Source organism: Amphiura filiformis, chromosome 14 (assembly GCF_039555335.1).
Source record: "Amphiura filiformis chromosome 14, Afil_fr2py, whole genome shotgun sequence".
NCBI classification, from domain to species: Eukaryota; Metazoa; Echinodermata; class Ophiuroidea; order Amphilepidida; family Amphiuridae; genus Amphiura; species Amphiura filiformis.
This window is the reverse complement of record NC_092641.1, coordinates 15,681,168-15,707,936: the sequence shown is the minus strand read 5'-3', so window position 1 is coordinate 15,707,936 and position 26,769 is coordinate 15,681,168.

Here is a 26,769-nt window from a genome sequence, read left to right as displayed (position 1 = left end):
GAATTTCTAAATGTATGACTCCATTTGAAATCTACACCCCCTGTGTGGGAGGTTACGGTCATGTCTTTCACATGGGGTGTATGACTTTCAACAGGAATAGCCTAATGAGGAAATATAAACTGACTTTGTTTTTGCCCATTTGCTATGAATGCAGTTAGGGTAGACTGAGTCTTTGCTCTAAGATGACGTTAATAGAGTTTAGGATTACCAACAAATTTGTGGAAATGCTGGGCTAAATACTTTATGGCGGAGTTGTAATTGATTTATGGCGGAGAACTTTTAACTTCAAGTTGAATTCTGCTGTGAAGTTTTGGTGGTTTTGAATATGGATGTTGAACGGTTTTGTTTTTCATGATGTTCTAGTAAGATGATGGGTTGTTTTGTGATGGAGAATGCTGCAATCAATTTTATGGAAAGTTGTTTTGTTTTAGAACACGCAAGTGCATGTTTACACATATTTGTATAGAAACAAGTTGATTTAATAGTGTTAAGTTAAATGTCATTTTAGTACACAAATATGTTTGCACATATCTGTATATGAAAGTAAATAGATTCATTTGTAGGATAGTAGATAAGTAATTCAAACATTTTTGCTTGACAAATCCATTAAATCTGAGAACTCATGACTTCAACTTCTGCCAGCAGGGCTGATGACTTGTTCTCAAGTGACTTGGTCCACTGCTTTTCCCATGAAACTTCTGAAAGAGACAGACTATTTCTTATTTTGAGCAGCGAGATGGAGAAAAACCAAACCAAAAACAACATAAATATTCACTCTAACATAAAAGTCATTTTTTCCCAGTTTTTGTCACTATTTTCTCTTATTTTCTGACAACTAATTTATTCATTTTTTTTTGTCTTTTTCCTCTCTTTACCCACACCTTGCTGTGCTGGATGTGTACGTATGCTCCACCATTACTGACCACGACTTAACATCTGGAACAGGTATGTGAAAGAGACTGATATTTTTAGACCATCATATTTAATACTGTTATATTCATATCCAGTAAAACCAGTTTACATTTTAAAATTATATGTAAACATTTTTGAACTTTTGAACTAATGTGAAAACTATCTTTATAATTACTAAGAGGAACCACTTCCCCTCTAGCTCATAATATTGAGATGGAATGGACAAATATGTGTACATATTGATCACTGGCATGGCAGGGAGGGGGGGCAGAGTGCCCTACAAAAAATTTTCAGGGTCAAAATGGGAACAGCAAAGCGCAAAATGTCCTTAAAATGACCAAAAATGGGACAAAAAATCTGTCTTTGCTCCCTAAATGGGAACGAAAATCTGGCCTTTTCCCATAAATGGGGCCAAAAATTTGGCTTTGCCCCCTCACACCAAAATCCTGGCTACGCCACTGAAATTGATACAGTTTGCATCCAACATGTCCAATGGAAAGCACAGTATCTGGTAGTACCAGACCAGAGCCAGGATTTATTCTAGTGGTGCGGACTTTCCAAATACAGATCTTTTCAAGAGAAATCATCATTCTGGCCAAAAGCACACATTTACCACCTCTACAATTGATTCTTGGAGCTTTGGACTATATTTTAGAAAAAGTATTGTGATGCGATCAAGCAAAATCAGTCGGAATTGAAAATATTTCTTTTTGAGATATAGCGGAACAAGGGAAATATTTCCTTTTGTTTTGGAAACTCTTTAATTGCTCAAATCTTTGGGAATGGTTGTTCAATTTCAATGGGATTTTCTACAAAATGCAGCTTTTTATATGATTTTTACTATCCTATAAGAAACTGAAAATGAGTTCCGACTGACTTTGCTTGATTGCATCACATTTATCTCAAATTTAGACATTTTTGGCTCAATTTTGCAGACAAAGAGACCTTTTGCCAATCAGGATATTGCTTCTTTCTGGCTACGAACCTGCTTAACAGCTCACACTGTATTTGTATTTGATAGAGAAGTACTAAACATATCATATTGGAGTGATTTGTTAACTAAATGGCATGCCATTGATCCATAGAGTTTCATAAAGCTGATACTCAAAGCACTATAAATTCACTCCCACACCATCTGTTGATATTACGTAAACCCCAAGACAACAAATGCATCAGATGTACACACCATACCACCATACGGGCACTGCATACTTGAGAGAATTTGACCAACACTGAACTTAAGTATTTAACTTAAACTGTTATTCCTTATGCGAAGTCTGTCCATAGCGATTTGACTAGTATCATAGGTGTGTAATTACAGCAGGTTGAAAAACTGAGCCAAAAATGTGTCTAGAGTGAATTTTGTTCTACATCCTGAATAGCGACAACGTGTCGGTACGCACACAAATGAAGTGAGCTTGTAGTGAGGTGCCCCTGTTTCCTTTATGGAACCTCTTCATGTTGATACTGAGTCCTATATAAGGACCTGTCCGTGTGATCAAGTAGTTGTTAACCCGGAATAGGGGAACCGAACCCCTGACCTACAAGTGGAGAGGAGTTACTTGGGTATTTAATAGACACTTTAGGATTTAGGGTGGGTTAGGTCAAGTGTTGTGAAGTTTCTGAGTGTCAACATTGTATTCCACGATATTGTGTTTAACCCCATGAGAACTACCTGCCGATTTGCCAAAAAGAAGTTTTCATTATCAATTGGCCCAATCAGCAACATTGTTAGAATGGGGTGAATTATTTGCAAAGCTCCATTTGATTGGTGATTAAAGTGAAAATATCATGTAATTGACCAATCAGAGGCAATTATGTTAGATCGGCAGGTAGTGCTCAAGGGGTTAAGTCTGTTTGGAAAAAAGAAAAAGTAAATTTTTATTACTGACTTAAATTCTGACATGATAACATGGTATCGTTACTAAACTAATTTTATTTGTCATATAGAAGTTGCAAATAATTTGTAACAAAATAACTCAAACATATCCCATATTTGAAACCACCATAGATATATAACACTACAAACTGAGTTCACTCAAGGTCACCTCCGATATTGTGAACCAGTTGTAAGTTATTGAATATTGCACAAGCATTTATTACGCGATAAAATACACGATGACAATCATCGGCCAGTTTGAGATAAGATGGTCGGTGATGATGGCCGGTCGGTGGTGAATTTCACTTGAACGCTTAGTACTTCCCCGGATGGTCAAGCGGCTTAACCCGAGGGGCTGTACACAGGTCAGTTGTATCAATGGCCGCATATCTTAACTATGAGTGGGTTACCACGGTGATGGGAGCTAGGGTTTCCTCTTTTTACGTGCTTGTTTCCGTGCCGCATCTCTTTAGGTTCATCCGTGGGATGATAGTTTCTTATTAGTTGTCTTGTTTTGTTGGTGCAATATATATTGTCAGGTTGTCGGTGATGAGGATGATCTTTCATAATTTCTTGTATTGGGCTATTCCATTTAAAATCCACACTACCCCTGTGGAAGATTTTGGAAATATCTTCAACAGGGGGAGTATATTTTTCAAATACAATTGATCAGGGTTAATCATTTTAAAACCCATACTCCCTCTGTAGTATGGCGTTATCTTTATCTTCCACAACTGGAGTGAGTATTTCAAATGGAAGTTACCCAATTGTCTGTTGTAATCAAAACTCATACTCCATCTGTGGAAGACTTTAGCTAAATCTTCCACAGGGGTAGTGTAGATTTCAAATGGAATAGCCAAATTTTTGTTTGCTGCTTGGAATTATGGGATGTGACCTGGTTTATTGTTGATAGGGCAAAATGGAACAAAAAGAAAATGGTTAACTTGTATGTATTTGCTGTGGTGGTATCTTTCTAGGGTGCGGTGGGACAAAATGAATTTCAAGAAGGTCAAAAAGCACAGAATGTCTGCAAATTGTGGCAAAAAATTGTACATTTTCAATATAGCTTTCATAGCTTTAAATAGGAAAAGACAATACATTATTATACCCCTTGATATTGCATACATTATCATTAATCAAGTAGATTACCACTTGACACCCCCATGTACATTATTTAAAAATATTTGTTCCACATTGTCAAACACTTAGCCTATCCATTACCGTACATATTTGTTCCTTATTATCACACATTTGTCTACAAATGTTAGATTATTACCCTAGTTCTGATTAAAATTTGAAATTATTCATTGTGCGAAACATTCAACTGTAGATATAATGGTAAAGATAAGTAAGGTAAAGCAAAGGGAAACCTACTACTAGGGGCATGGGCATCAATCTGGGGGAGGGGCGTGTCCCCCACCTTTCAGCCACTTTTTTGACAATTTAGGCCAATTGTCCCCCCCCACATTTCAAGCCAGATTGGCGCTAAGTGACCACTGACAAAATATCATGTACTGTGCTACCCTAATTTAACCGTCACATTGTGAACCATTGTACAGATGATATTACTAATAACAGTAAACATTGATGGCAAATGTTACCATGTCAGATTGTTAAAGTTGAATCCAATAATATTAAAAATTGAATTAATTCTTTGTCAAAACCATTAGTCAGACATACATCTAGACTTACAAACACTTGTCTGTCTGGTAAGTTTAGTTTCTAGGCATGATAACAAACATTCATAATCTGCTATCTACTGAAGATAGCATGCAATGGAGTATTGCTGTCTGTGTATAGAGCAGCAAGAACGCACCAGAATCACAAACTGTCACTAATATTACCTTCATGGAAAACATTGTACCACTTGATATTACTAATTAAAGAATATGAAATATTTATGCCAAATGGTATAAAATGTCAGATTAACTTGCTTCCAATTAAAAATTGAACTCTTCTTTGTCAGAACCATTAGTCAGACATAGACACTAACACATACAAGGCCCATCTTCATTGAACTCATTTCACCCAATTACCCCATGCACCTGTTCAGCAGACATCTGGACATTGTACTTTATACCAATGATGAAGATGAACTTGATGTGACAAAAGAACCAGTTGTCTCATTTCACACTACACCACAAAATGTAGTCTTCCCATCATGCCTTGTTTTAATGTCATAACCTGCACATTAGATATCTATAATTTTGTCAAATTATTACAGGAGAAAGAAGAACCATGCATCACACACCTTAAACAATTTAAATAATTTCATATCACATTTGTTGCCAAGGGCCAAAATGCAGAGAAATATTACAAATTATTATTATAAAATACTTAGAATAACATAACATGAAATTACAATGGAAACATAACATGCATAAGTCTTTAGATATGTAACTAATTTTGTGGATAGTCTGGGAACAGACCAGGGTCAGTAGTCCAAAAAGGCTAAGAGTTAGTGCTTAGGGCATTTTAGGTTAGGATTAGTTTTAGATATAGGCTTAGACTAGAGCTAGGGTCCAAGTTAGGAATAGGATTATGTTTAGGTTTAGGATTAGGGCTTAGGTTTACAAGTTAGGGTGAAGGTTAGGGTAAGGATTAGTGTATATAACAACTCTTATTAGGTTTTCGGACTAATGACGCTTCAAACGATCGACCTCTACCGGATGTTCTATGAATACTGACTACCCTACAATGAAATACATAGCAAGGTTATGTACCTATCTGTGATCCAGCTCAATTCATACAATGCATCATGGGATTGATTGAATTTCTGCTGTGATTTGACACAAAACTAGGATGAATCACAGACTCCTCCAGATGGCTAATTCAGATGTTCTCATTCCATCAATCACACATGAATCAAATCAATTGGTATCATTTAGAGATGTGTTCCAAAATGTTCCTTTTTTACAAAAGCATTTGATACCCTTTCCTGGATTTAAATAGAGCAAGAAGAAAGTCACACACTATAAACTTACTTCCATTCTACAATTTAATTCATTAACTGTTATACTCTACATTTGACTGTGTATTTTTATATGACTAATCAACACAGCCAATCTACCAATCTTTTTAATGTTTTAAGATTTTTGTCATGTTTTATGGGGTAACAAAAGTTAGTCATCACAGATCTGTTAAAAAGTTGTATAGAATTCAACCTCACATTGATTGTGACATTATCTTGTGCATTTTTGTATTCTATTTGAAGAGTTGAGATAAAAAATGCAATGCGACTTGATTTGCAATAAAAATGCTGGTTCTATCATTTTGTTACTGTATCAATGTGGGACATCAGTACTACAAACCTGCGCTACAAACCCAGTAATGCATATGTAATTTCTCTCTACCAGATGGTAGTGGTATATTATATAAGTGTGTCATTGACGGTCATTTCCTGACCATTATGACAGCATCAGTAGGCTTCAATCTTGACCATTATCTTGGCATCAGTAGGTCTGAATACCTGGTCTTGGCCGAGTGTTTGAGCCTATTTGACTCCTGTGTATACCAAAACCACCTGCTCTGGAGGATGGACAGAATACCTCTAAAAACCAAAATGCTCTTATTTTCAAAGGCATAGTTAAACGTAAATAAGTTTGCTTTCTCTTGACCCAGAGGCTGACATTGTTCACTTGATTATTGGGAGTGGCCTTCTTTTCCCTGATCCTTATCAATGGGCATGTGGGCAGAGTGTCCCTCTTGACAAAAAATGAAAGAGAAAATTGGGAAGGCAAAGAAAGAGAAAAGGGGCAAGGAGCCTGTTTCCCACAAAAATTCAACACAATCATGGGTCAAAATAGTGTAAAATACCACTTTTTTGTGCGCTACTCATACACATTGTCCCAATAAGGTCATTTTTTGCAAGCATTTTAAATGTGAATCTTGCGTTTTACAATTTGGTACTAAAACACACAAAAACAGACAAGAAAATAATTGTCCAAATTTTAGGATGGTTGCATATGGTGACAAAAACAATTTGTGTGAGCATTAGATAAATGCCCAAATCCTTGTATTTTCACCATTACACATACGCAACCTTAACTTTATCCATGTGTGTGTCAACAGCAGACGACATGATATAAATTTTACAAATTAAATATTTCTGAATTGTAAATTTTTATGACCAAATTTGGAATCAGCATGAAAATTGCATGAGAATGAGTACAAACAAGCCAAGTATTGGATCAGTGGTTCTTGAGATAGCTCTTGTTATTTTGAGAAAATATCTCTGAACTTGATATTTTTATGTTAAAGCCTATGGCCAGCAAGCATAAAGTTAATTTGTGATTTGGGTGTGTGAGATGTAAGAGTTATTCCAGGTCATGTTGAATGCTTCATTTAGGGTAGGTTTACTGATTTCTGATTTGATTAAACTAGTACAAATTTCATCATGGTAGTAGGTATTCACTATAAGCTAAACGTATCTCATCTTCAGTGACACAAGTCAATAAACTCAATCAAAAGCATTGCTTAAAGGTTGACCTTGTGATGTTGGGTATGAGATTTTATACCCACACATTGAAAGGTCATTTAATTAGTGTACAATCATATAGAGGCCTTGCATTCTTTTATCGATTGGCTCCAAACAAAGGATTTGAACCGGTGTCCTTCACCGTAGTTATGGCGGAGTGCAGTCCATTCAATCAAATGTTGTCATCAACCTATTCGATCGTAGTGCAGGGTTATATGAGCGAGACGAACTGTCACGGTAGATTGCAATCATGCTTTTGTTGAATGCATTTGAGTAGTCCGCCATATTTACGGGATGATACGTCACATGCAAGGCCTCTATTGAGGTTATGAAACTGTTTCTTGAAAGATGAGGTTGTTTGAAATGCTAGTGATTGCAGAGATGGTTTTGTTATACAGGGTGGTGCATTGAGGCTGAAGCTGATGTACTCACTAGGATCCACAACATGTTCATCTATCAGGGCACAGTTCTTTAACCCCAATACATTTGTACATTCATTGAATGACCTTAGAAAATTTGGGTACAAAAACTCATATTCTGCAACTTGAGGTCAAATTTTGCACTATGAGTGTTTAATTGAGGTTATTGAACTATGCCATTGAGATGAGGCCATTGTGGTCCATAGTGACTGGTGGTGATCATAAACCATATGCATGTGCATGTATACAGGGACAAACTTGTAATTTTCATCATTTTTTTAAAGGAAAAATTGGATTATTTAAGTATTTTTCACTATGAACACTCTTTCATTGCTCTGCAAGTATTAGATATCAAGACATTTTACATAACAAAACAAAATGTGAGGACTCAAAATCATTTCATCTGGAATAGCCCATTTAGGATGAGAGGGTCCAAAATCATAAAAGTGGTGAAGGTCTAAATGTTATTGTAAGTAAAGTGTATGTTTTGAATTCAATTACACTGGTATGTTTAGTTAAGGGTTTATATACGTATAGGCCTACATGTGTGTTCTCAATCAGCCAGATAGGTACCAGTGGCGGCGCTACACCCCCTCCTTAATATTTTTCTTGCCCCTCAGTTGCCCCCCACTTTTGAGGCAAAAAAACCCCAAATCATGTAAATGTCCACTTTCTATGCAATTTTGCTCAACCCCCGAAAAAAATTCCTGGCACCGCCACTGATAGATACTAGATAAGACAAACAACAAAATTGATAATGTGGATCTGTACATGCACATATTTTGATGCCACATCTCATTGTGGGTGATTATTTATGGTCGGACCATTCAGGCCTAAAAATGTTACTCTTAACACAAATTAATGTTTTGAAAGTTTTACAAATATGTTTTTAAATGGCATGCATATAGATGTATTTGATAGTCCAAATATAGTCAGTGTCATTTTCCACTGTTCACATTTGGTCAGATCCAGTCAAATTATTCACATGGTGTAGATCCTTACATCAGTAGGCAGATGGTTAAACACAGGGCATGGATCCTTTAGGCCAGTTGTAATCACATTTTATTGATTGTGGTTCCAGAAAATGTGGTGAATTTTGGTCTTAATGGTAGTAGTGGACACAAGAATGAGTTAAATCTGCATGGCTTGGAGGTTGGCCTGAGGTTTATTATTAACACTAATGATTTCAGGAAGAATACATTATCAGTATAAGTTTTTCTGTTTGGTCTTTAGATGTATGTGGATTATTGCATGATGAAATGATCTGAAACTAATTCTAAAATAAAATGTGATGAGACATGATTAAACAAGGCAGATTTGGGTAATTGAAATTTTGATTGAAATAAGGACAAAACATCTTATCATCTTCATCTTTAACTTCATCATCTTCTTCTTTGTCTTCTTCATCTTATTTTTCTTTGTTGTCCTTGTCATCATTATCATCAAATGTTCATAATCAGCTACAGCTACAGTATCTTCATCTTTATTATTATTATCTTCATCTTCACCATCTCCTCATTTTCATCATGGACATCAAATTAATTTTCTTCAGTAGCAGCAGTAGTAGCAAATTTGTCCTCATCTTCATCTTCATATTCATCCTCATCCTTATCATCATCATAATCATTATCATTATCATCATCATAATCATCATCATTATCATTATCATTATCATCATCATCATCATTATCATTATCATCTCATCATTATCATCATCATCATCATCATCATCATCATCATCATCATCATCATCATCATCATCATCAATTCATCATCATCATCATCATCATCATCATCATCATCATCTTCATCTTCATCTTCATCATCATCATCATCATCATCAATGATCATCTTTTCTTCACCATTATCAGAAGCAGCATCAATCTCCATCTTCATTTTCATCACCATCCTTATCATCATCATAATCATTATCATTATCATCATCATAATCATCATCATTATCATTATCATTATCATCATCATCATCATTATCATTATCCTCATCATTCATCATCATCATCATCATCATCATCATCATCATCATCATCATCATCATCATCATCATCATCATCATCATCATCATCATCATCATCATCATCATCATCATCATCTTCATCTTCATCTTCATCATCATCATCATCATCATCAATGATCATCTTTTCTTCACCATTATCAGAAGCAGCATCAATCTCCATCTTCATTTTCATCACCATTATTCATCTTCATCTTCATTCTTAAACTCCTCCTCGTCATCAACATCTATCATCATCACCATCATCTTTTTCTTCATCACCAACATGATCCTCATTGTCATTTCCCTCCCATTGTCATCCTATTGTAGTAGTCAGTCATTGTCATGGTCATTGTCATCATCATTTTCATCAGATCTTTACATTTACACCTGAAATTGGTTAATTAATTATTTGAAGTCTACTCTGCCATCCCATGCTGACATCTTTATTATCCTCAATATATTTAGTCATCATTATTGTATAATCCCTCAAATTCACATCTCGCGTTTCTCTGTGCATTGCGACGGCTAACGCAACAATCAGGGTTGCCAAAAGATTTCAGCCCAAATCGCGGGTCAAATAATCGAAAAGTCGCCCAATTTTTCTCTTTACCATTGGTTTCTATGGGGCAGGAAACTATCGGAAGTCGCGGGAGCCAGTGTTGAAAAGTCGCCCAAATTCTTTCTTAACCATTGGTTTCTATGGGACAGGAAATTGTCCAAAGTCGCGGGAAAAATCTTCAAAAGTCTCCCAATTGGGCTACCAAATCGCAGGTTTGGCAACCCTGCAATTCATCAAAGATGCATGTACCTACTTCACTTCCTGTCAGCACCCACAATGCCCCATTTTCAATATCTGTCACGGGACACAAAAGGGATGCTGGTTGGTACAGGATTAGAACAGGAAGTCAACCTTGTTGTTGCCCACCTGTTAAGGGTCGTGTCAGAGACTAGACTAAGGATATTGATGGGGAGGAAATCACAGCAGCAAATAGGTGTATCCCATCATGCTCTGCAGTACCACAGTAGAACTGCACATGCCATAGAAAGTGTACACAAAATCTCTCACTTCAACTTTCAATTACCTGCTTATATCAGGGGAGTTAAGACTTTTGTTTGAAAAAATATGATCTCCAAAGTATTGTGAAACTATCCATAGCTCTCAATATCTATGCTGCTCTTACTTATGTTTTGTATGTATTTGCTATGGAGCAAGCAGATGCATGATGGGATACTCCCTTCAGCTGCTGTGGGAGGAAATGATGATAAATAGGGAGAAAGTGGAAGCAATTCAATATTGATTGGAAATAATATTTAGGATTTTGACAAATTTCTAATACCATTATTATTTTCTTTACTTCAATTGGTGTTCTATTTGTGTCTGTCAAATTTAAGGTATGCATGGGTTTATGAATTTGTGATACATTTGGAATAAAATATATCATTGACAAACAAAGTAACAACAATATAATCAAGTTGTTCTTTAAAAAAAATTTTTATATAAAATTGTACATTCATGATATTAAAATGATAGTAATTTAAACTTAAACACTACTCTATTTTGCTTACAACATCAGATGACGATGAGGAAGTTCCTCGAAAGCTCTCCCAGTAAGCATTATCAATAGCGTTGGATGTGTCTTAATAATGGTGTGTGGGATGCCACCAATTGAAATATCTGCATCTTGCGTTCATTGACACTTCAACTAATGAGTACAAACATGCCCAGTATTCCATTAAATCTTAATTAAAGAACACATAGTCTGTTCAGTCTGAGGTGGAACATGTCCTACATCAAAATGCATGGCTCATACACAAATGAGACAAAGGTCATGTTACCAACTTATGGTAGAACATACTTTAGTTGTTATAGATCATTCAGGAAAAGATGGAACATAACTGGGAATATAAATGTTGACATTGTGTATGAGATGATAAAGGTTAAAGGATGGGTTCATGCTCAACCTTATACTAAATACACTATGGCTTCCTACTACATTCATTACAGCATTTAGATGTTTAATGATGCCTTAATATAAAGACTGTCGCCAACACTAATTGATATATCCCTATCTTGACCATATATACATTCATTAACACCTCGTCTAATGGTTTTTGATTTACATTCAAATTCTATTCTGTTTCTTCATCTTGCTGATGTATATCTCATCTTTACAGACATGGTAATTGGTGCAAAGAAATGACATCCATACTTTAAGGTGATTCTGTTTAGTTATCTTTTTTCCAAAGTCAATTTCATCAACAAAACACTTTTCCAAGGGGGAAGTTACCTGCCCTCCACCATGTTCAAGAGAGTGCCAACTATGGAACATAAATGAATATTGCATAATAATACCTTCCTAGAACAATGGCTGCACTGGGTTATCTCATTAGCTTTACAAGTGGTAAGTTTGGCTGAACCAGGACCAGCCATTGCAATGCTAATAGAAATGTGATTTCTTGATGTGTACAATTTCCATTGGATCACATTGAAGGCATACTGCGTTACTTTCCTGTTTTGATATTGTTATGATACATTGATGTCCTTTCTCCCATCTTTTTTTTCACAAATTCTTATTTTATCTGTAACTGAATTGTCAGTACAGTATCTTAATTGAAAGCATTTGTGTTTAAAAACTGGTTTTATTTAATGATGTTTCGTTTCCACTTTTATTAAAATCTACTAAATTGCTTGCATAGGTCACTGTCACCTTAAAAGCATTTTATTCATTTTGCCATTTTAACGGGGAAATAAATGTGTAAAGTGGTGCTCCAGAGTGACGCCAGTGAACACTTAACGTGCATTGCTCACTAAAACAGTTATGGCTAATATATTGATACACTGTTGTCCAGTCTAATTCACAACTCGTTTAAACCTAATCAGTCAACGCGTTATCCAACCAAATATTTTATCAATTACCGCAAACGAAGAATTACAAGATAACCACAACAAGTCGTGGACAGGTTTTGATGTGTGCTACAAACACGGTTCCTCTCGTCAGTGAAGGTAGTCAAGGGAAATGGCTTCGAATTAGCTCCGGCGTATTAAGGCCCATGTTTGGCCAATGAAGTTTTTTATTTTAATGAGATGGAGTTGCATGCTGATCATGTATGTTACCGCGGGCAACCAGTTGCTAAGGAGAAACGGAAAGTAAGACAATGATGTTCCCTTGGGCGGGTGATATTATAGTTATGTTGTCACATACCTATGCATGCATTGTTGCTGGTTAACTTTTTACTTGCGGACGATGGACAACACCCTCGATATCCGGAAATGTAAATTGTACATTACTATAATGATTTTGGTATAATTTTAACAAAGCCTTATAAGAACTATAACAACTCCTTTTTAATTTTGTAAATAGTCCTCAATACTATTGAATATTTGGATTGTAAAATTTAGACAACGGTAGAATATATGTTTTTTTAACCCTCTGAATGTTAAAATAAAGTTATTTATTAGGGAAAAATGCAGAGACATGCAAAGATGACACTCTACATATAAAACAAAATATTATTTATTGCTGCTGATAGTTTTGCTAACAACTCTAATCTGTTGTAGTGCTTTGTAAACAGAAATTGGTCGGAGTGCTCTGTCTTGAAGTTGTGATTGAGATATATTGTTTGAAGATGATAAATAGCATAAAAATGTGACTTTATTTATATTATTGATAACAGTAGGAAACTTTACATGTAGTATTTAATTCACTTTATTTAATTCACTGAGCAACTGTAAAAAAGTGGTTGCCTTACCAACCATAATCATAATCAGTATTATTACCCAAATCACAAATTATTCTCTCCAAATGTATAAGGCCATTTTATTTTTTTCAAATTGGCATTCCTTCCAAACCAATGATGTCACTTTTTCAAAATTCTGATATTTGAATTGAAAGAGCAATTAAATTCAACCATTTAAAAATCCTTTAATCATCAGTTCTGTTTTATCGGTTGTTTACTTGTTTACAAACATGTGAGTCAAGATGAATTGGTAGATGCTCGTAGCAAGTAGATGGCTAAGTCTGTGGCTATTGTTACATCGTTAGGATGCGGTGACTGTCCTGGGCCATATAGCTTGACGATTTCCCTGTTCTGGAGTGTCTTAGAGGTGTGGTCAGATGGCAACTCACGCATAATTTTAATAGCGTCATCCAATACCAATTCTGTTTGATCAAAAACACCTCTTGTTCCGGAAACTTAAGAATGGTATGTGTGCCGATGGAATGTCAGATACAAGGAAAACGGAAAATAGGGAAAGTGTGACGAGTGAAAATTAAAAAAAATATCAAAAATGGTGAATAAATGTAACAAATTGAACTGGATTCTTACTGGGATGAAAAATCAAGTGCTGTAAAAATGGAAATATTTGCGCTTCTAATTGTTTGCGTTTTCCCAGTTGTGAGCTGTATCAATTGTTTTTAAATTTGCTATTCTAAGCTGCCATATGTTGAAATATACACATATGGAATATATTTTCGCGTTGTAATTTTCGCGGTAGCAGCTTGGAACACAAAAAGTGCACAAATATATGTGGCGCAATTATTTCCACTTTTACAATAAATCAAACACTAGGGTCAAACATTTGTTGAGAGAACTATTTTAAATATCTGCATATCATGGATTCTTACTTGTTACATTCTTTTCACTCTGCTTTAATTTTATTTTTTACTTTCATAAAGATTTTCCTCTGAAGTGAAACATTTTCTGCTAAAACAAAGGTAGAAGACTTTTAGTTTTGTCTGAATTGTGTTCAAAAGACACCAAGCAATGGGTTATTCCAGTTGAAATCTATGCACCTTTATGGAAGACATGACCAACCTTTAAATCCTCCATGTAGGGGTGTATATTTCAAACAGAGTCACCCATTCAGGTAACCATGTCTTCCATAGGATGTGTATGGATTTCAACTGGAATACATAGGCGTAGATCCCGGGGTATGGTCCATACAATCATCCCCCCCCCCCAATGTTGACGCCTGTATGTGGGTTTCTGACCAAATTTTAAACCGCATATTTGGCCATTTTAGCCCCCAAAGTGCAAATTTTTTCAAGAAAGTTTTTCCAACCCCACCCCCCCCCCCATGTCAACAAAAAATCTATGCCACTGCTGGAATAGCCCATTGATAAGCCATTTCCATATGTTACTAAAATGTTTATTGTAATTTCGAAACATTTCCTAATTTATTTACCGCACATTTTTAGAATTACAAGCTTTATGGAAGTCAACTCCTTTTACTTATATTATGAAACCAACAATAACAGAATAACAAAAATCAGTTTGAAAACATGAAAGACAATTCCATATGGTACCCAAAATGTTGAAATTATTTCAAATTATTTCAAAATTTATGCAACAAATTTCAAAGACTTTTAAGCTTTCTGAATGTCAGCTCTCTTGACACAATCCTCAAAATGGTTTTATCTATGAAAAAAAGAATTATAGAACAGCTGCCCTTTGTTGCTTCAAATTTGTGCCATTACCATTCAGATGCCATGTCTTCAGGTATAATTTAAGACTAAATTAAAAAGACTGCTTTGTGTCTGACATTGGGGCAAAGGCACGGCGTGATTGGTTGCTGACCTGTGCAGTACTGCATTTTTGGTCTGGTTGACAGGACATCATACGCAAACTAGTCTTTTCCATTTGGTCTCAAATTATATTGGTTCTTGATAAGATTCTTGCAGGAAATTGCAGGACTCCTGTCTCCTCAGGAACTGATGGGAAGTGTAGGCGGGGTGTGATTAAGGGCACAATGATTTTATCTTGGCAAAGTTTGTGTGATCCAAGCTTTGAAACCCTATCATTCTAAAGGTAATTTTAAAGGCAAGCATGCCCATTTTGACTAATAGATCTAATTTGGAAAGTTTTAACAAAAAATCAGTTAGCCAGTTCTAAACTATTATAAAGCATTTTGACTTATTTAAAGGGATTTGACTCCATTTTGGACCCATGTGGACTGAATTTCAGTAAAAGATATAAGGGTGCCGCATGATTTATCATTGTACCTTTCATCTTAGTCTTTTAAGCCTAAAATAAAAAAAATTCTGTCATTTGTAACAAAAATAATTTAATCTTGGAATTGTATACTCCAGAAGAAGCTGAAAACTTATCCAAGGCATTGAATTGTAAACCAGGCACAGAGCAGCCATTTGTGGTACACGTTTATAGTATTCACAAATCATCAAATAGAAATAAAAAAAAAGACTTGCTTCGAAATGATGCAAGTATGTGTATGGAGTAAACAATTGAAACTCAAGTATGTCATACATAGAACACATCTAGCCGTCCACTTTGCACGCTAGATCGACGGAATTATTTCAACTATTTTTAAACCTTGGCATGTACATGAAGTACTTAACACCCTCCAGGATCAGTATGCATGTATAAGCTTTACCTCCGCACAGGCATAACAAAATAAAAACGTTATTTCTCAGAGACTTTCACAGAAAATGTCAGCAGTGTTATTTTAGCTAGACCTAATACGCTTTTCAATTGCGCGGATAGTACGTCCCAGCTGTGACCTCGCCGATCTCCCCTAACCTGAGACTTTAGTGGCTTTCTGCATATTCCTGCGGCTAAAAGGCGAAACTCAAGACAAAACGGATAGGTCAATAACAAAGCCGTGCCCCTGGTACAGGTGAAATGCTACATCAGCATCATCCACAGGGACACAGTCCTACATGGTGTTTACATTTGAAAACAGTGACCCCTTCAGGTGGGATTATTTAGTGTTTTGTACTTGAGTTATGTAAGGTATAACTTACATTAACATCATACCAACAAGCATAGTTCAACACTGCCCTATCAAAACAAATGAAAAATAATTAGGAACTGTGCAAATGTATGATTTAAAATGTTTATTTGTCAAAATTTACTCTTAAAGGCTCGGATAGCAACATAATTTGCAAATGTTCTTTGTACAAATCCAAAAATATTTTGATATAAAGATCTTAAACATACCGACATACTTTCTCAAATTGACAATTTGAGAAAGTTTAAGAAAGTACTATGGTGTAGTACCTAAACATTGGCATGTTTAAGATCTTTATACCGAAATATGTTTGAATTTGTACAAAGGAACATTTGCGAATTATGAACAATCCTGACAAATTTATTTACGGATCAGATAGCAATGTTTTCACATATTTTTCACATATTGAATTACATATTTAAAACGAGGTATGTCTTTCTGATATCAAATAATTTTGATTTTGACATTCAGGATATAATACACATTTTATGGCAAATGATTAAAAATTGATATTTTTGAAATTTAAGTCCTTGAAATAAATTATATAATCAAATGATAATGTACTGTAAGTGTATGTAGCTGGGATGAAAAGCTGACAATCAATTGAGAATTTGGATCTTTCATATTGAAGATATAGATCCCCCCCCCCAGACCTAATTGGTTTCAGTTTTTTTTTTGTTTGTTTTTGTGGAAAAAACATTAAGATCACAATAATGAACAAAATGGTCAGATTAAGAAGTAATTTAGAGGATACATAATGAACAAAATAATGAATGAACAAAATAGATGTCAAGTAAAAAAATGGTAAAAATTAAACAAAACCATAAAATAAACAACAAATCATTTTAGTTTCCTCTGAGAACTTTAACCAACTCAAAGCAATTTCTCTTTTTCCCATTAGAATCAGTTTGAGGAAATATGCAATATCAATCAAATAAACATACATCCCAGTCTTATTAAATAAAACCCTGGATCAATGCTTACATCCCAGAGAAGATGTAGTACATTTCCCACAATGCATTTATGTAGTTTCAGTTTTCTGTGCTTGTAGGCTGTGGAGTGCAACATGGGTCTTTAGTAACAAAAAGTACCTCAATGACCATAACATAGGCCTATCCCAATCTTACAAAGTACTATCTTCATTGCCTAATGATCAGTGTTTAGCCAGTCTATTCTCAACATGAATAAAAAATCCCTTTAAAAAGGGATGTACCGGCAAAAGGATGAATTACAATGAGTAACATAAGATTTCGTTTTAAAATATAAATATACAGTAAAAATAATTTTTAAGTGTAAAGATTATGGTTGTATTTTGAGCCAAATTCCATTTGTTGCTATTCTCTCAAAATCAGTCTTAATGTTGTTAGATACATTTGAAATAAGATGAAATAAATTCCAAACATTTGGCACCAAATGTGATCATTTGGTACCAAATGTGATCATTTGGTACCAAATGTGATGTGATCCTTCTACATCCTTACGAATTTCGGAAGCTAATTCATTAGCGATTTTCCCAATAGTTTATGTTACACCCTGTTTTGTATTCTTCTTTCACACTATACTTACGTCAAACTGTCTATGAGTATAATTGTGATTGCACAAATGAAATTTGTAAAAGCAAACAACATTCGCATCTTTTAGTATAGATTAATTCATAACAATCTGGTTTTGAAAATTTAAACACACAGAATATTAAACACTATATCAAGAATAATTTTTGGGACTATATAAACAACAAATATATTATAGGCCTACACATACTGAAACCCAAAGCTATATTGTATTAATTTTGTTAGCATGGTTAAAGACTAGTGATATACGAGGAACATAATTAGATTACATCTGCACTAGAGCTACATTTTTCTGATTTATGTCATCATTATTATACCAAAATATATGAAGTTAATCAACTTATCCAAAAGAAGATAATTGTTTATCATGTGTGAGTGCAAATAGCTTTTGCAGCAGACCTTTGATTAAGGGCATAACATTACACCCTCTTCTATCCTAACATCTAATTATTATCCTGTGAAACTCCTAAATGTAGAACCAATTGTCCTGCCAATTATTCTCTCCCACCAATTGCCAATTAATTTTCATGTGTATTAGTTTTCTGGAATAGATGTGTTAATGACATCAAAACAGTTTCATAAACTTATAGCAAGATTGCTGCTAGATAACCTTGACCCTGCTTGAAAAGCACTATGACCATTGACCACACACTGACACCACAGATATTGGAACTTGTACTGAGTATTATATTGTCCCCTGTGCTTTATACTCTAATAAGGTCAATGTGCATGGTAAGAGGACCAGCGAATTTGCCAAATTTTCAATTTAGAAAGAAAGTTCCTAAAATATTATACTGATTTTACCTTAATATTGCAAAATCAACACAAAACATCTGTTGTCTTCATACACCAATTTTGGTATTTCTATTTGCCTTGACAACTCGATCATTTTTTGACAATATTTTCTGTTTTGTTCATACACTATCTATAGAAAGTTAGAAACAACAACAAACTTGAGCCAATTAATAAGTACCGGCCAGTTCCTGGCCGGTACAAAAAGGCATGTTTTCTGCAAAGAATAGGATTGTCATTATGTATGATTGTTTGATGTAATGTAAAACAGTGTCATTTTTAAGCAAAGTTGAACAATGATGGCGTTATTTATCTTAAATCTTGTTTGCATCTTTACAAAGGGTAGACACTCATTATTTTCTGCAAAGAATAGGATTGTCATTATTTATGATTGTTTGATGTAATGTAAAACAGTGTCATTTTTAAGCAAAGTTGAACAATGATGGCGTTATTTATCTTAAATCTTGTTTGCATCTTTACAAAGGGTAGACACTTGTATTAATGGTATTAGAATATCAGAAAAACACCAACCAAGGAAATTTTCAAAAAAACCTTTTTATCATGAAATGTAAGCAATAAGTCATATTATTTGGCTAATATAAATTTGAAATAATGTAAATGGTGACCTCAATTTGCACACAAATGTACAGTTTATAAAATAAAAGTTACCACAAAAAAGCAGAAAAATTTGATATAGAAACCAAAATCTATCTTAATACTTTAAAATTAGTGTGATAGCTGATGGTATTGTCCAAGTCTAGAATTTAACATTATATAATGTTTTTTGTTGGAAAAACTAACAACCGTATTCATGAGATGGTGTAACACATTGCAAAGGATTCTGGGAAGGGTTAGATATCCTCTCTGCTTTCATCCCACACAGCAGAACTAACTCTCAAACACTTACAGAAATAGCCCTGTCCATCTACAGATGAATATGTATTACAAGAAATTGAAATGGATCAGTATGCGGTCAGTTGACACCACGCCGCGATAGCCGCTGCGATTTATTCCGTTCTCTGTCTGTTGTGTATGTAGCAAAATGGTGAACGATTTAGGATGTGTGGTGGTATTTGGCTAATGTCTCCCGTGGGAGTCAGTTAGCTATAGTAAAGTGGTTTGGCTTTTCTACTAGTATGCATCTGTTGCATGAATGCTATGGGTATTGCTATAAAGGAGATTCTTTTACAAAGATTTGATTTAAATTGCAAGTTAACTGTAATGCCATAGTGACAATAATCATTTGTCAAGTTAAATCTATTTTGATTGTTGCATTTAAAGGAGGGTAGTCCGATTTCATCACATATAATTGCCGCCTTGGTTCAATATCCCCCACTCCTCACACAAGTTGGGTTCACATTGTCGGACATACGCCAGGCGTAACTTTGCCAGGGCAAGTTGCTAAGAGTAGTGGTAGGCGCAGCCAGGAGTAGTGGCAGCATGAATGATGGTTATTGTAAGTTCCGCTAGGCGTATATCCGACAGAGGTGTAAGTCTTCCGGAAATTCCCGGAATACCGAAAATGTGGCCAAAAAAAATAAATTCCGGAAATGGTAAAAAATGGATTGGATGATGATAATTCGTCATAAAAAGAGCAAAAAAATTTGAGGGGGTGATACCCTGCAGCCTAATCCCCGGACAATTCCCCGTACACTTTCGGAAATTTGGTGAGGTGCTCGCCTTTGGCTCGCATGTTTTTCAGGGAGTGGATCATTACCTCACTTACACCTCTGGGAGTAGCAAGCTAGGTGCAATCTGTACCAGACATGATTTGCAATGTGAATGCTGTTATGCCTTGTACCTGCTGTAAGTTGAACCTTTTTTGGTAGCAAGCTAAGAAATTACATTTAGCGCAGTTGAAAAAGGTTACAGAAACACCAGAACTGGTAGCTGTTTACACCACACCATAAGTGAATTTTTATCACTGTAAAGCTGAATTTATACTCGATCGCCGAGCGATGCGATTAATCGCTTTTGAAAAAGCGATTTGCAATCACCGAATTTTGCGATGCATCGCCCGTTGCTTTTGCATTTATACTTATCACGGCGATAGCGACTGCAGACGACAATTAAAATATTCTAAATGCCACAAAATACATTTTTAAAACATCAGTTGCTGTCAATAATTATTGCTTTGAAATAATTCATCACCAAAAATTAATAATCGAGAAAGGTAAATTAATTAGCAAAATAATAGATCCAGTTGGTTGTATATGATTGGTTGACGCATTCACGTGTCAAGCGATATCGCTGGGAAGTTGAGATTTCTTCAACTTGCAAAAGCGACATCGCTTTTTGCCTCCGCGATTTGAATCGATTGATCGGCTTGACGCTCTGGAAATGTAAGTAAACATTGAGCATGCGTGAAAATCGCTTTTCTGCAAAAGCGATTGAGTATAAATTCAGCTTTAGTATAAGTTTATGCTGGGACGGTATAACTCAAAATGTGAGTACGACTATAATGTATGGAGTTTAATGCCAGTATTTCAATGTTAACCTATGGTATGACAGCCAAACATAATGTGTATGAACTATTTCTGAACTCGTGCATGTCTTTTTACTTGAGTTCTTGCTATCTACCGAAGATAGCTATATTATCAACCAATTCTCATCTTGTTCCCTGCTGTGGATAACACAAAAACAAAGAATAGGCCTTGCTGACATTTTGTTCAGTAGGCTTGAAACTATAGTTAAAATGTCATTATTTTATTTAATCTCAAGAACCACAAAACCTATCGAACATATAACCAATAAACCTAAATCAGTAAAACTTCTAAAAATGGATTGCATTTTCAGTAGCCACCTTGTCTGATTGGGTCTATTCCAGTTGAAATCCATACACCCCTATGGAAGAAGACATGATGACCTTAATCTTCCAGGGGGTATAGATTTCAAATGGGGTTACCTGAATGGGTGACTCCATTTGAAATCAACACCCTCCTGTGTGTGAGATTAAGGTCATGTCTTCCATAGGGGGTGTATGGATTTCAACTGGAATAACACATTGAAAAATGATCCCATAAATTAACCACCTCTTGATAAACTGCGTACTCCAAGTTAAATCTCAGCCTCTGCAAGTAGTGATATTTACCCAATACCCCAACTACATGCGCTAATATCGTTTGTATGTGCGTGCACACACACACACATACAAACGATCCCTCAGTCAACACACTAAGTGGATGTGGCATTGGTTAACAGTGTTAACACTGTAGTAACTCTCTTTTCTGCTTGGTCAATAAATGACCGGGTCAGTTTGGTAACATTTATTCACCATCACACGAGACTTGCTTCTGTAAAAACAGGCGTTAAGGTGGTGCTTTGCCTTGCCATCTCATTGAACAACTTTTTGACATACAGAGAATGAAAAGTAGAGATTATTAAAAATGGCAATGTGAATCTTATGCTACTTGCTAGGGAATTCAAATTTAGGATTAATATTGTCGGCATAGGATTCCTGCATTAATGTTAAAAACCTGTCTAAAATGATTTTGCGTATTTTAATGTTGATGCAAATCCGAAGAAGCACATGATCCGTTGACTGAAAACGCATTATTACCCGCCTCTGACAACTTTTCAAAAAGATGAGTTTTACCTAAATAAATGAAAGTAATATCATAAACAAAAAACAGGGGTCCATTTCACTAAACTTTACAAAGTTTCGTCGTAAGTCTCGAAATTGTTCGTAACTTCCATTTCACTAAACTTAATTACAGTAACAGGGATTTACTACAGGAACCCTTTGTAAAGTTACGTCTATTGGGTATTTGTAGCTTTACGAATGGTTATGTTATGAAGGGTTAAAAGTTAAGTTAAATGGACCCCTGGATTATTAATGATCTTATCAATGTTATTAAAATAATTATTCATAAAAATTATGCATATCGCTATCTTCAGTAGATAGCATTATCATAAAGCTGACTCAATTACCATTTCAATATTGCTATCTTCAGTAGAAAGAAGTTTTACAACAGACTCTCTTGTCATTCTCATATTGCTATCTTCAGTAGATAACACGATTTATTAGAAACGCTATTAAAATCTGTGACATAATGGATGATTACCGTAGCTAGACCTAGAGACAAACAGATCAACATGCTAACCAACAAATGCATTTTCTTTTAGTATGTCCTCTCATGTTTACAACTATATTGAGGCCTTATTGAATATCCTTTTAGAGAAACTCAACTACCTCTTCCTTATAGCCCCGTACCTTTTAAGTATGTTAAACATCTTAAGTGATTTCTACTGCACAGCAGGGAGAGAGAGGGAGAGAGTAGTGAGGTTAAGTTTTCCATGTGCTGTGCTATATGGAGCACTGCTTGGATGGTTCTCAATGTAAACTAGCAAGGTAGCACGCTAGATGATGAACTGGGAACCAGTCCCCGGTGTTAAACTTCATCATCTACACCTGACCATGACTTGAAACCACTGAATAACACTCTGTGTAGCGCTGTACAGGGAAAACTTAAGCTTATAACCTTGATATTATATAAGAAAGGGGGAGAGACATAGAGATAGAGAGAGACATAGAGAGAGATAATAGGCTGAGAAAGGGAAGAGAGAGAGAGAGCAAGAAAGTGAGGACATAGGGGAGAAAGAATGAAAAGAGAGGAAAAAGTAAATAGAGAGCAGGACTAGAGCGAGAAAGAATGGAAAGAGATGAGTTAAAGAAAAGAAGGGGGAGAGATCAAGGTATACATAAGATTAGAGAAAGTACAAAGTAAAAAGAGAAGAGAGATAGAAAGAGCAAAACAATGCTGCTAGTAAACGTATTGTTAGCATATTCTGGGGACCTGATTTTTGGCCATGTCCAAGCACTTTTACGGGTTGGTGAGGTGGAGGAGAGAGAAAAAGAGAGTAGAGAGAGATGAGAGAAAGAACAGTAGAGAGAGAGATAAAAAGACAAAGAGTTAGAAAGAACAGAATGGGCAGAAAAAGGGAAAAGAGAGAGCAAGGTGAAGAAATAGAGTGAAAGAGTGGAGAAGAGAGTGGAAAAAGATAACAGACACATGGAGAACACTGAAAGAGATTGGAGAAAGAAAAGAAGAGAAAAAGAAAAGGAGAAAGAGAGACAGCGAGACAGTAAGAGAGAGAATAGAGTGAGCGAGAGTGTCATCATGGCCCCAACATCAATCTACATGTCATGAAAATGTAAGGCAAGAAATCATCCAAGATTGGCCATACAAGTAGTGCATTTCACAACCACCTTACTTCAGGCAGCTTGGGTTTCTCTTTTTACTCCCTAACCCTTTCACTCTCTCACTCACTCAATTTTATCACTCACACACTTCTTGTCTCAGCGTTTTCCTCCTTGTCGCTCTAGTCCAATTGACCTTTCGTGACAGCGCTCCGGAATAAAAGCTATCGTGGAACTCAACAAAACTGTAAATGATAATGTGGAATGACTTGAAATTCTAGAGGTGTATAGGAACGCCTCAACTATAGTGGGCACATATCAGCGCCTTTTTACTTCTTTATGTCTCCCTTGTCTCACTCTCTTGATGCAATTACAGAATTCATGGAACTCTTACCGACTCATTCCCAATGCTACGTGTCTATTTATGTGAACGTTTCAACTTCTGATGATAGGGCTATTTCAGTTGACATCCATATACTCTATGGAAGACTTGACCTTAATCTCCCACACAGGGGGTGTAGATTTCAAATGGAGTCACCCATTTAGATAATCCCATTTGAGATTCACACTCCCTGTATGGAAGATTTAGGTAATGTGTTCCACAGTAGGTGTAATGATTTCAACTGGAATAACCCATCACAGTTTATCCTCTTGTTACCCTTATCATGGGAACTATTTAACTAATTGCAAACTAAAATAAATAATTGCATTTTAAGAGTGGTACTTAACCCGTCATGTTTATACAAGAACACATCAAAAAACTTCTGCATGTAAATCATAGATTTTTGTTAAGAGAGAAGTTTTCAAAAAATAGGTCTGTATTTTGAACTGATGCACCGAATCTTCCCATTCGACCTACAGTATGCAATATAGCTCATAAAATTCATATTGTATAGCCTAGATTTACTCTGCAGAAATTTTCCCGCATGATTTTACATAGCGCTAATGCATCCCATTTTTTCAAGATGAAAATCTCATTTCAAGATTATGGATCAATGCTACAATGGGATAGTTCTAGTGATGGAGCATCAGCTCTAGAAATACTTGTTCATAAAGCTCAAGCAGTGAAGAAACATTGGCATACTCTCCCTTATCATTTAGCTTTGTAAATTATTCATATATGCATGATATTGAATTGACTATTCATGAGTTTATGAATATTCATGAGTTTATGATTGGCGGTTATGTTATGCTCACACACCTGTTACAGCTGATTTTGGAGAAATGCAAAAAAGGATCCGTTGTCATGGAAACAAAGACTTAAAAACAGCAATTATGTTTTCTCAGCCAATATTGCCATGCTGTGTATCTACAAAGATTAAAGTGATGTTGCCCGCTTTTATTAAGTAACAATTGTGAGGTTTGTGGCATGCACATGCAGACCTGCATTGAGACATGACTATATTAAGAACCACTGAACCAGTACTAGGTATGTTTGTAGTCATTTGAATGTATTTTGCAGCAGGTGCGCCAGCGTTCAAATAGGGCGGTCAGCCGCCATTGGTCGGTAACTTTTGGCCGGGCCGGTAACTTTCCTGACTAGCAGTCTAGTTGCCGGCCAGACTGGCCGGTAACTTTTTAAAGGTCAAAATATTTTTTTTTTTTTTTTTTTTAATATTCAAATACAGGATTCATGAATGCATCTTCAATCTGTCATTATTTAAAATCACTCACGAAGTATGGTATAAAATTAATTTAAATTCGATCCAAACATAATCCCGATCTTGCCAGAAACATTTCAACGTTTCAACGGCCGCTCGACCAACCCAAGTTCTATTCTGTGTATTTATTATTTTAGTGCCTACGATTTTATCATACTTGATTTGTAGTAACGAGATGCACGCTTTTGAATAGTCGAGTCGGACTCTGTCATCAGTGATGTGGATTATGATGATGTAGAAGAAGAAGTTACGATCACGGGGAGGGGTACTCCAATTACATTTTGACAGGGGTGTGCCACTGGAACTCTGAAACCTCTACCCAAATTTAGGGATTTTTTAACCTAAAAATGGCCGATTTGACAGTGTTTGACCATTTTATTTCTCAAATAGGGACCCATGTTTGACTTTTTACGGCTGATTTGACGACTTTGTTACCTCAAATCCATGTTTAGGGATTTTTTTCTCAAATCAGAACCAATGTTTAGGGATTTCTTGCAAAAAAAGTGACCCGTTAGAGGGGCGCACATCCCCATGCGTGATGGACGTACCTTCATGATGGACGTACATGCAACAGTTGCCATTTAAGTAATAGACTCTGTAACTTCTCCGTTAGTTACAGCTGGGACAGATTCCCAGGAACTGGGGTAAAACTACACGTAATCTACGCGTCCCTAAGGTATTTGTTCAGAACTAAAATAAACTTTTTATCAAGATACAATGAATTATTATAATTTGTAGTTCATTTTAAATACTCATGACAAATATAATTCCTTGGTTTAATTCACTATTGAACTTGATGGAACTTTTAATTCACGGAAATATGTTGATATGTGTCCCGGCTTAATTCCCCATTTAATTTAAGCTCTAAAAGTTTTGGCCGGTAACTTTTCACCTGGGCCTGTAACTTTTCAAAGTTACAGACCAGGCTGGCCTGTAACTTTTTGAGGCATATTTCTAACACTGGGTGCGGCCATGGCTGCACCTCCTTTCAGCCTAGAAAAAAAAAAGAACAAATAAACAAATTGACACAAAAATATCCGAATTTAATGTCATAGTTTTGCAGTTGAAATTGTACATTCATTTACAAAATTGCTCAGGCTTTTAAGGGGGCTTCACCACCTTAGACCCCCATGAGGAGCTCAAATCCCTGGTGGGG